Below are 12,496 nucleotides of genomic sequence, written 5' to 3' on the forward strand. Positions count from 1 at the left end.
GAAGCAGCGTGGCTAAGTGGAAAGAGCACGGGCACAGAGGTCATGGGTTCAAATCCTGGCTCCGCCAATTGTCAGCTGTGTGACTTTGGGCAAGTCACTTCACTTCTCTGGGCCTCAGTTACCTCATCTGTAAAATGGGGGATGAAGACTGTGAGCCCCGTGTGGGACAACCTGATCACATTGTAACCTCCCCAGCACTTAGAACAGTGCTTTGCACATAGTAAGCGCTTAATAAATGCCATTATTATTATTAGTAGTAAGCGCTCAATGAATACCCTCATTATTGTTATTATTATTTTATTATTATTATTATTATTATTATCCAGGATAATTGTGTTGGGCACAGTCCCTGTCCAACATGGGGCTCACAGTCTTTCTTGTGCCTACCAGCTTTGAGGCAGGGAGCAGAAAATTGTCAGGAAGCTTTCATGTGAAGAGCAGAAGGCAAGTGAGAAGAGGAGCAATGCCTCATCTTCCTTTATCTTTCTCAAGTGGGAGGTGTGGGAGGGGGCTCACCTGTGCTGGGCGGGAAGGAGTGACCCTCCCACAGTGTCCTAGGTGGAGGATTTTTCCAGAGGGGAAGGGGACATACAGGCTGTGAGCCTGAGAGGAGTATTTTCAGAGTATTTTCATTCAATTGTATTCACTGAGTGCTTACTGTGTGCAAAGCACTGCACTAAGTGCTTGGGAAAGTACAACACAACAATAAATAGTGACATTCCCTGCCCACAGCGAACTTACAGACTTGATACTCATCTCAGCCCCACACAACAGTACAGAAATGTACGCACACACCAGAAATGTCAGATGGCTCTTCACTTTGACATTTTTAAAAATAGAAAATATCCCATGCCTACTTTGTGACCATATGGTACCTGAAATGTTAGTAATGCATATTTACAGTGATAACCGTGCTAGAATCACGCTCTTGGATATATGATGAGCATGAATGGCAGTTGAAGGCCCAACTGCTTGCAATGTAAAGCAGGAATTCCTGCAAGCTAGATTAGAGAGGGGAGGGGAGGAGAAGCAAGATAACCAAGACAGACTTACAGCAAATGATGGGTCTGAGCTCCGGAATACCCAAAGGGACATCATCAGGGAAATCACTGATGACGTTATGGCCAGGAACATTCCCATAACCGCATCATGAAAAGAACATCTCGGTCTGGTTGGGTAATGTGAAGTTTGGTCATTTTATCTTACTATTATTGTAAGTCTATATTTTAGTAAGTATAGACATCTTTAGTAAAGTCTTCACTGACTTCACTGCTCTTCTATTATAACCCAACCCGCACACTCTGCTCCTCTAATGCCAACCTACTCATTTTACTTCGTGCTCATCTATCTGCTGACTAGTTGCTCACGTCTTCCCTCCAGCTTGGAACTCCCTCCCCCTTCTTATCCAATGGACCACTACTCTCCCCAAATTCGAAACCCTCCAAAACTCACATCTCCAAGAGGTCTTCTCCGACTAAACCCTTATTTCCCCTATTCCCTCTCCCTTCTGCATCAACTATGCAGGTGGAGGCCCCCCTCCCTTCTGTGTCATCTATGTACTCGGCTGTGTACCCCTTAAGCACTTTAATTCATTTATTCATTTGACTGTATTTATTGAGCGCTTACTGTGTGTAAAGCACTGTACTAAGCGCTGGGGAAAGTACAACACAACACTAAATAGTGACATTCTCTGCCCAGGGCGAACTTACGGACTTGATACTCATCTCAGTATCACACAACACAACAGTACATATCCTTATACTCTACTATTTCCCTTTTCTGTAATTTATGTTAACTTCTGTCTCCCCCGTCGACTGTAAGCTTCTTATGAGAAGGGATCCTGTCTACTCTATTACACTGTACTTTCTCAAGCATTTAGTACTGTGCTCCATATGCAGTAAATACAATAAATACCATTGATTGATTGTTCTTTTATGCGGTTTGATTGTCCTTTTCATTCTCAACCACAGTGAATTCCAAGGTGGGGAAGCTGAGACCAGTGTGGGTTTGGAAGGATTCCAAATAACTGAATGGCACAAATCTTGGCCAGACAAGATCACAAACGATGAGAAGCAGCATGCCATAGTGAAAAGAGCACAGCTCTGCCACTTACCTGCTGTGTGGCCTGGGACAAGTCACTTAACTTCTCTGTGCCTCGGTTTCCTCATCCGTAAAATGGGGATTCAATACCCTTTCTCCCTGTGTCCAACCTGATTAACTTATATCTTCCCCAGCTCCTAGAACAGTGCTTGACACAAAGTCAGTGCTTAACAAATGTCATTCTTATTCTTATTATTGTAATGACGTTCTGGAGTGCGGTCAGTCTCTTAGTATCCAAGTCAAGCTCTCATGGCTACTTTCGGTGAGGCACATGAAGAGTAAGAGGGACAGCAGGTTACCCAACACCTACTTTATGGAAAGCTGAAATTGAGAAACCTCCAACTAGGAAGATGGAGGAAAAGTTTTAAGAACATGGTAAAGCAAAGCCTCGGAACATACTATCAGCTGAAAACTGAGAGTCAACTGCTGAGGACAGGCTAGCAAGGCACACCTCTATCAAGAATCAATCAATCAATCACATTTACTGTGTGCTTACTGTGTGCAGAGCACAGTGCTAAGGACTTCATTCATTCGGTCATGAGTTCTAATTCATTCATTCAATCCTACTTATTGAGCACTTATGGTATGCAAAGCACTGTACTAAGCACTTGGTAGAATACAATGCAGCAAAAACTGGATACATTCCTTGCCCTCAATGAGCTTACACTGCTTGTCTGCTGTGTGACCTTGGGAAAGTTACTTCACTTATCTGTGCCTCAGTTGCCTCATCTGGAAAATGGGGATTGAGACTGTGAGCCCCACGTGGGACAAGGATTGTGTCCAACCCCATTTGCTTGTACCACCTCAGTGGTTAGTACAATGCCTGGCAAATAGTAAGTGCTTTACAATACCAATACCATACCATAATTATTATTATTAATATTATATGGAGGTGGATAGGGAACCACTGGAAGTTCTTAAGCAGTGGGGAGATGAGGACTGAACATTTTTTAGAAAAATGACCTGGGCAGTGGAGTGAGGTATAAAATGAAGTGGGGAAAGAGAGGAAACATAGGGATAGGGATAATAGTGGTGTAATTTACACTGATGTGAGAGACAAGAAGAGGATGGAGTTTCAGTGGGAAGATGGGGGAGTTGCTGGAGGCTGGGAGACCAGTGAGGAGGCTAATAATAGTAATAATAATGATGATGGCATTTATTAAGCGCTTACTATGTGCAAAGCACTGTTCTAAGTGCTGGGGAGGTTACAAGGTGATCAGGTTGTCCCATGGCGGTGGGGGGCGGGGGGGGGGGCTCACAGTCTTAATCCCCATTTTACAGATGAGGTAACTGAGGCCCAGAGAAATTAAGTGACTTGCCCAAAGTCAAACAGCTGACAATTGGCAGAGCCGGGATTTGAACCCATGACCTCTGACTCCCAAGCCAGGGCTCTTTCCACTGAGCCACGCTGCTTCTCCTAGATGCAATAATCTAGCTATGGTCAATCAGGAGCTTGTACTAGAATGGTCACAGGTTGGGTGGAGAGGAAGGGCAGCATATCTGGGAGACGTTGATAATAGATTTAGCGTGAGTATTGAATGATTACAAAGTATCATGCTAATATTGTAGGCTTCTGGGGCAGGGGAGATGGTGTTGTTAAGTATTGAGATGGGAAAGTTTAAGGGGAGGAATTGGTTTAGGGAGAAAGGTGAGGAGCTTTGTTTTAAACATTTGAATTTGAGAACGCCCAAGTGGAGATGTCCCGGAAGCAAGAGAAGCTTCAGGATAGCAAATCAGGGGAAAGTTCAGGAAGTAGTCGTCTGAATAGAAGTGATAGCTGAAGCCATGTGAGCGGGGTGAGTATGAAACAAGAATAGTAGAGGACCCAGAAGTGAGGCTTGAGGGACTCCCCACTCTAAAAGGATCTATCCCACCTACTTGGTCACTTCCAAGGTCAAAGGACAGATTTATGCCTGAGCACTGTTAGAACGCTCTCCTTTCCTTCTAGCTGCCCCAGGAAGCATTTTCCATCCAACAGAGATCCTGGATGCAAAAAAATCCCAGAACACAACCCACTCCTGGGTAAGTATCTGAGCCCCCAATCTTTCTTCCACAGCCTCCTTTCGGTTTGACCTTCCCCTGTATTCCTCTTGGGCTGATGCTTGGCATAGATGAATGTTCACCAGCTACCTGTGAAATGTCACTATTTCAGCATCTCCTTAGAGAAGACCTACTAGTCCTCAGAGATAGAGTACCTCCCATCCCATCCTGTTCAGCTCTATGTTTGTCCTTATGACTTATGACAGCTCCTCCGGGACACCCAGAACCCTCTATAATTGTGGAATCCCAGGCAGGCTGGCCTGACCTTTCTCTCTTAAAGACCATGGAGGCTCCGCAGTGAATCATGTTGAGAGAAAACTAGGTGAATTCCGGGTCCCTCTGTGGACTGACAGGTCTGCCGGTAGCCAGGACAGTGTGGGTTTCCTATGAGAGTGACGACAGTCATGCAGTCTCAACTGAGTCTCAATCACTATGCCTTTCTCCTCTTCATGATAGGCAAGTGATAACGTTTTTGTGTCAGTTTCAACGACACAAAAACTCTAGCACCACCAGAGAAATGGCCTGATGAAGTGCAAGCTGAATGAATGGAGGCTTGTAGCTGCATCTATTGTTCATGTGGAAAGAAATCGGTGTGGATTTAGCAAATCCTTTTCTCCCAACTAGTAGTATAATGTTCATTTACCACCACATTGAAGTTTCCAAAGGATTTTTTCATGTAACTCGATAAGAAATTGCTTCAAATTTCAGATAACACAGCTGATAAAGTAAGAAATCAGATAGAGTAAATCAGGATTCTATTTAGCTGCTTCGTCCTCCTCCAAAAGATGGATCTATCTGTAAGACAACCCCATTTACCTCTCTGGATCAGCCTCTTGAGTGGTTATTTTCAGACAATTGCTAACTGTAGATCTCCAATGCTGGAGAAAGCAGAATGGTTTTCTAGAAGTTCTGTACTCTGTAGCTTGAGGTGTATTAGATGGGGTTTGAATTCCCCAGCCTCTGGTGGGGTATGCTAGAAATACAAGGAGAAGTCTTAAAGTCCTTTTCAAACTCCTTCTGCATGACCTCGAGCTAAAGAGTTTTATTTTAGGAGAGACAGACTATGTTTTGACAGTCTCCCCTTGTAGACTGTAAGCTTTTTGTGGGCAGGGATTGTGTCTGCTAGTTCTATTTTACTCTACCTTCCCAAGCACTTAGTACAGTGCTCTGCACATAGAGCACTTCCATAAATTCCATTGATTGACTGATTTTTGCAAATGCATTCATTCAGTCATTTATTTATTTATTCACTATAAATATATTTACTCCATACCTACCATGATCAGAGCAGCATATTAGGTAGCAGTATTAATACTAATGATAACATTTATTAAGCACTCCATACCTACCATGATCAGAGCACCATATTAGGTAGCAGTATTAATACTAGTGATAACATTTATTAAGCACTCCATACCTACCATGATCAGAGCACCATATTAGGTAGCAGTATTAATACTAGTGATAACATTTATTAAGCACGTACTGGGAAAGAATAGCACGTATTTGGGAAAGAATACAACAGGTGGGGATTAGACCCAGTAGCTAGCCTTCAAGGGACAAACAGTCTGAAAATATCCACTGAGAAGACTGGAGATTCCCCCACCAGAAATGGTGGTGCAGTCAAACACCAAAGCGGCATCAAGACAAGGACAAATGTGCAGAAGAGAAACAAAAATCAGGAGAGTGCTGTGTCTGGAGGAACAGAAGTTCAGACTCCTCCTGCCTCAGAGCCCACGGCACAGCCGTAGCCATAGCAACCAGTCTTCCTGAGGGTTATTGGAGACCTCATGCTGTGGGTGCTGTCCTCTTTGTTGCCAGGGTGATGGAAGGCAGGTAGAGATGGGGTCTCTTCAACGCAAATTCCCGGAAGGCAGTTTCAGGGTGGCTGTCCGGTGAAGGGGATGCAGAAAACATCCCTGCAGTCCAGAGCGCACAGAGCATGTTGGAAGCTGGGGTCCTCGGTGATGGGGAGAGAAACCTTCCCTGATCCTTTGTGTATACACATTCTATTGTATTAAGCTCTCCCAAGTGCTTAGCACAATGCTCTGCATGAAGTAAGTGCCCAATAAATACCATTGATTGGTTGATCCTTTGCTCGGTGGCAGCGGAGAGGGGCCAAGAAAGAGCAGGGAGGCAAGGCTGCAGTTACTAATTCTATTGTTCAAAAATGGTGGCTCAATTAGTCAAGAGATAATAATAATGTGTGGTATTTGCTAAGCACTTACTATGTGTCAAACACTGTACTAAGACCTGGGGTAGAGAAAAGATATTAGGTCCCATTTGGGCCTAACATTCTAAGTGGATAGGAAAACGTACTGAATCCCCATTTTGCGGATGAGGGAACTGAGGCACAGAGAAGTGAAGTGGCTTGCCCAAGATCACACAGCAGGTAAGTGATGGAGCTGGAATTAGAACCCAGGTCCTCTGACTCCCAGGCTTGTGCTCTTTTCACTAGGCCATGCTGCTTCCTGTTCAATCGGTGGAATTTATTGAGTGCTTACTGTGTACAGAACGCGGTACTAAAGACTTGGGAAGTCCAATATGACACAGTTGGTAGACACAATCCCTGCCCACAAGGGGCTTACAGTGTAGAGAGGGAGAGTGCAATCAAAGTAACAAGTATAGAGCAAGGAGTTTACAACCCAATGCAAGAAGCAGAAAGGAATAAAACATACATTTTTGTATTAGGAAATTACTCCTGGAGCATTTCAAAAACTTAATCCTCATGGAGTCCAACACAGTAGCAAAATCCCCTAATGTGGAAGTAAGATGGAACTCACCATGGGGGTTGACAAAGAAAATTTTTAAGTTGGGAGGATTGAATGATGAAAACAACCTAGCTTTGGGACAAGAAAGCAATTGCCCGTTGTTGGTTTCGAATGAGGAAGCTCCTCAGAGTCCCTGATTCTTCAGCAACATCTAAAATACAATACATTAATCTTTTTCCACAATAGTTAAAAACCATACAGTGAATAAATATGTCTTCTACATTGTCTCAATCCAGAACGTCCTGATTGTTCAATTACTTCCTCTGGGCCTGTGGGCTCTGAACTCCGATTATCCCTACATCAATGAATCAGTGGTATTTAGTGAGCGCTTTCTGTGTGCAGAGCACTGCATTAAGCACCTGGGAGAGTGAAATACAACAGGGTTGACAGGCATCTTCCCTGCTCACAATGAACTTACAGTCTAGAAGGGGAGACATACTTTTAATATAAGTAAATAATTTATGGATTTGTTCATAATTACTGAGGGGTTAAAGGGTGGGGGGAATACCAGATGTCTAAAGGGTGCAGACCCAGGTGTGTAGATGACAGAGAAGGGAGTGGAAATTGGGGAAAAAGGGGGCTTAATTGGGGAGGACCGTTTGGATCCCAGAGACATATGCTAACCCTCACTTGAAGGATTCTGAAGCTAAGCACCAGTGGCTTTTCCAAATTTAGACTTCCTTAAGTGGAACTGACCTGCTGCTCTGTCTGCTAAGGTGTTCTCCCAGAAGTTCACTACTAAGTTGCACGGCTTTTTAAAAGGTATCTGTTAAGCAATGACTAAGTGTCAAGCACAATTCTAAGCACTGGGGTAGATACAAGTTAGGTCGGACTCAGTCTCTGTCCTATTTGGGGTTCACAATTGAAGGCTTCAGATTGTACTTCCCTGTGCATTGCTAGCATCCTGTTTCAACTCCAGCTTCTTGGCTATCCTGCTGTCATCCCTATTTCTCCTGCATTGCCCCCAAGGAAATTGCATGCAAAGGACATTGCTGCAATGCTGACAAGGTTACAGTTTTCTAGAACTTCATTTTGTGACTCTGGTCCTGACGTTTGCTGTTGAATGGCGTTCATATGTGACACTGGTGAAACTGCTTCAGAAGCTGGGTGTGAGAAGCAGTGTGGCCTAGTGGAAAGAAATTGGCCTTGGAAATCAGGAGATCTGGGTTCTAATTTTGGTTCTGCCGCTTACCTGCCGCATGAACTTGGGCGAGTCACATAACTTCTCAGTGCCCCATTTCCTTCTTCTGTAAAATGGGAATGAAATATATGTTCTCACTCTCCCTTATGCTGTGAGCTCTATGTGAGAAAGTTACTGGGTCTCAAATGACCGTAACGCTTATTACACTGCATTGCACATAGTAAGCACTTAACAAATACTACAATTTTATTATTTCTATTGTACATAATTAATTTACCTCTGACTGTCTCCGTAACTAGATTGTAAGTTCTCTGGGGGCAGATCTTTTGTTTCTTTTATACTTTCTCAAGTGCTTAGAACCGTGCTCTGCAATTTACAATGATAGTCTGGCATTCACTTCACTGCAGTAGAAGGGGAGAAACAGCCCAAAGTAAAGGAGTTCTTGCTGGGGCGGTACCATCATAGATGAATGATTTCAGTGGAAGAACCATATAGTAGTGGTAGTAGTAGTAGTTTTAGTAGTAATGGTAGCAGCGGTAGTAGTGATAGTGATAGTACTAGTTAGAAGTAGTATTAATAGCAGCAGTAGTAGTATTCGCTCCTCTAATGCTAATCTTCACAAGATGCCTCGATCTTGCCTATCTCACTGCCAATTCCTCATCTACGTCCTGCCTCTGGCCTGGAATGCCCTCCCTCCTCAAATCTGACAGACGGTTACTCTCCCCGCCTTCAAAGCCTTATTGAAGGCATATCTTATCCAGGAGGCCTTCCCTGATTAATCCCTTCCTTTCCTCTTCTTCCACTCCTGTCTGCATCTCCCTGACTTGTTCTTCACCTCTCCCAGCACCAAAGCACTTATGTGCATATCTGTCATTTTTTTATTTTAATGTCTGTCTCCCTTACTCTAGATTGTAAACTTGTTGTGGGCAGGGAATGTGTCTGTTTATTGTTGTAGTGTACTCTCCCAAGCACTTAGAACAGTGCTCTGCAAGCAGTAAATGCTCAATAAATATGATTGAATGAATGAATGAGTTTATTTATTTATATTCATGTCTGTGTATCTCCACCTATAGACTGTAAGCTCAGTGTGGGCAGGGAACATGTATACCAACTGTATTCTATTGTATTTTCCCAAGTGTTTAGTACAGTACTTTGCTTTGATGGAAGGATTGATAGTAGTACTACTAGTAGTAGTAGAAAAGTAGCAGTAACAGTAAATGCATTATTCATTCATTCATTCATTCATTCAATCATATTTATAGAGAAGCAGCGTGGCTCAATGGAAAGAGCACGGGCTTTGGAGTCAGAGGCATGGGTTCAAATCCCAGCTCGGCCAATTGTCAGCTGTGTGACTTTGGGCAAGTCACTTAACTTCTCTGGGCCTCAGTTACCTCATCTGTAAAATGAGGATTTAGACTGTGAGCCCCCTTTGGGACAACCTGATCACCATGTAACCCCCCAGCGCTTAGAACAGTGCTTTGCACATAGTAAGTGCTTAATAAATGCCATCATCATTATTATTATTATTGAATGCTTACTGTGTGCAGAGCACTGTACTTAGTGCTTGGGAAGTACAAATCGGCAACATACAGAGATGGTCCCTACCCAACAATGGGCTCGAGTCCTGTTGGGTGCAATAAGTACTGAGAATGTCAAAACAAATGTGACACATTCCCTTCCCACAAGGAGCTTACATTCTAATAGGAAACTTGCATCATAAATAGGTTCCCCGGAAATCCTGAAATAGGAGTGTATTTCCTACTGGAGCAAAGGGTCGGCCTGTGCTGCAGTCACTTTGACCATGAGTGGGTTTTGCGCATTAAATTATTACATGGACTTTCTAACTCGTTGCCCCCTGAACACTTACAGTCTCTTGCAATCCCTGCCTCAGTGGAAACAGGGCTACCAGGGATGTTGAGTCTGAGTGGCAGCGGGCAAACCACCAGCACTGCCTTTGCAGTTTCTTGGTCCAGACATCTTTTGATTGTCCTGAGACTCATCTGTCATTTACGACAGGAGACTCCATCACCTTGAATGAGTAGAGGATTTTATTTTTCCCAAGGACATTCTCATTATTTATAGGGAGAGGCAGGTTTCACAACTATTGGTTGATTGACTGATGTTCTGTCCCTTTGCAAGGTATAGAGGTTTTGTGCGCTCTCTGAACTTTTCCTGTAGCTTCTGCAAAGATCTGCTGCAGTTTGGTTTGGAGCCAAACCATGTTGGCTCCAAACCAACCATAGTTGGCAACTATAATGCCAACTTGTACTTCCCAAGCACTTAGTACAGTGCTCTGCACACAGTAAGCGCTCAATAAATGCGATTGAATGAATGAATGAATGAGCCACGTTGGCATTTAGTTAATGGATGGACACCTATGTTTTTTAATACTTGTCTAGAATGATTCTGGCTAGAATTTTCTTGGCAAAGGAAAGCAGTGAGATTTCCTGGTAGTGTCCCTTGTCAGCTCTTTCCTCTTTCTTTCTTAAAATGATGATTATGATGACTTTTTTTTAGGTCTATGGCATTTCCTCTGTGCTCCATATGTTGAGAAATATCCTGAGCAAGATTAGATCCTCTTATTTAATGGGATTTGTTAAGGTCTTATTATGTGTCAAGCACTGTTCTAAGCGCTGGGGTAGATACAAGTTAATGAGATCAGTGACAGTCTACTTCCTAAATGGGGCTCCCAGTCTAGATAGGGGGGAGAACATGTATTGAAGGCCCATTTTAATAATAATAATATTTTAAGTGCTTACTATGTGCCAATCACTGTTCAAAGCACCGGGGTAGATGCAAAATTATCAGTTGGACACAGTCCCTGTCCCTCATGGGGCTCCAGACTTAATCCCCATTTTCTAGATGAGGTAACTGAGGCACAGAGAAGAGAAGTGACTTGCTCAAGGTCACACAGCAGACAAGTGGCAGAGCCGGAATTAGAACCCAGGTCCTTCTGGCTCCCAGGCCCTTCTCTATCCACTAGGCAGCATTGCTTCTCCTGGCTTGTGGAGCCTATTGGATCAGGATACCATTAGGTAGATGTGAAAACTGGACAGGCCCTGGCTAGAACAAATGCATCAGAATCACAAGATGTTATTTTTACACAGACTATGCAGAAGAGAACATTGTGCTCACCTCGATTTTTCAGCAACACTCACTTGAGCGGAAAGGACCACTTTAATTATTGATAGAAGGACTAAGGAAGGAAATTCTATGATTGGACCTCAGGGATTGGGTTTGAGAGTCTCAAACCTGGAGACTCTGAACTGAAGACAGTCAGTCAGTCAGTCAATCCTATTTATGGAGCACTTACTGTGTGCAGAGCACTGTACTAAGCACTTGGGAGAGTATGAAAGAACAATAAATAGACACATTCCCTGCCCACAACGAGCTTACAATCTCATGACTGTAAGACAAATTGGAGGGAATCCACGGAAAAGAACAGAAAAATGAATGGGACTAGAGGTATTGATTTAAAGGAAGAGTAAAGATGTTAATAATAATTGTGTTATTTGTTAACACTTCATTCATTCATTCATTCAGTCGTATTTTTTGAGCACTTACTATTTGCAGAGCACTGTACTAAGCATTTGGGAAGTACAAGTTGGCAACATACAGAGACGGTCCCTACCCAACAACGGGCTCACAGTCTAGAAGGGGGAGACAGACAACAAAACAAAACATGTGGACAGGTGTCAACTCATCAGAGCACATAGAATTAAAGCTAAATGCACACTTACCGTGTGCCAAGTGCTGTATTAAACTCTGGGGTACCTACAAGGTAATCAGGTTGGTCAAAGTCCCTCCCCCACATGGGGCTCACAGTCTAAGAAGGCTGGCCCAGTGATAATAGTCACGGTCATCTACCACCCCCTCCAACCCGCCTCCAACTATGTCACGTTGCTTTCCTCATTCTCCAGCCCTACATCAATCCTTGGGGACTTCAGTATCCATGTGGATGCTCCCGATTATTCTTCCACTGTCCACCTCCTCTCACTCCAGTGACCTCCTGCTCCACCCCACCGCACACACTCCTCAACTTGGGCACACACTTGATGCTATAATCTCCAGTAACCATACAATCTACCCTCACCATTTCTGAAATTCCTCTATCCGACCACAGCCTCCTTGTCTGCTCTTTTTCTCTAGGAATTTTATCCTTTTCCCCTTCAGAAATATCCATTCTGTTGACCCCCTCCAGTATTTTAGAGCCATCCTACCCCATGTGGTCTCCATGCCCAAACTGCCTTCTCCTGATGTGCAAATCGACACGCTCAATACCACCTTCTCCACTGAACTGAGTTCCCTTGCTTCCCACTCCCTCCACTGGTCTCGACCCGCTAACCTGCAACCTTACCTCACCTCCACAGTTCACTTCCTCCACACGTGTGCCTGAGCTTTGGAGTGCTGTTGAAGGAAACCTAGACATCTTTCGGACATTGTG

Source organism: Tachyglossus aculeatus, chromosome 10 (genome assembly GCF_015852505.1).
Source record: "Tachyglossus aculeatus isolate mTacAcu1 chromosome 10, mTacAcu1.pri, whole genome shotgun sequence".
NCBI classification, from domain to species: Eukaryota; Metazoa; Chordata; class Mammalia; order Monotremata; family Tachyglossidae; genus Tachyglossus; species Tachyglossus aculeatus.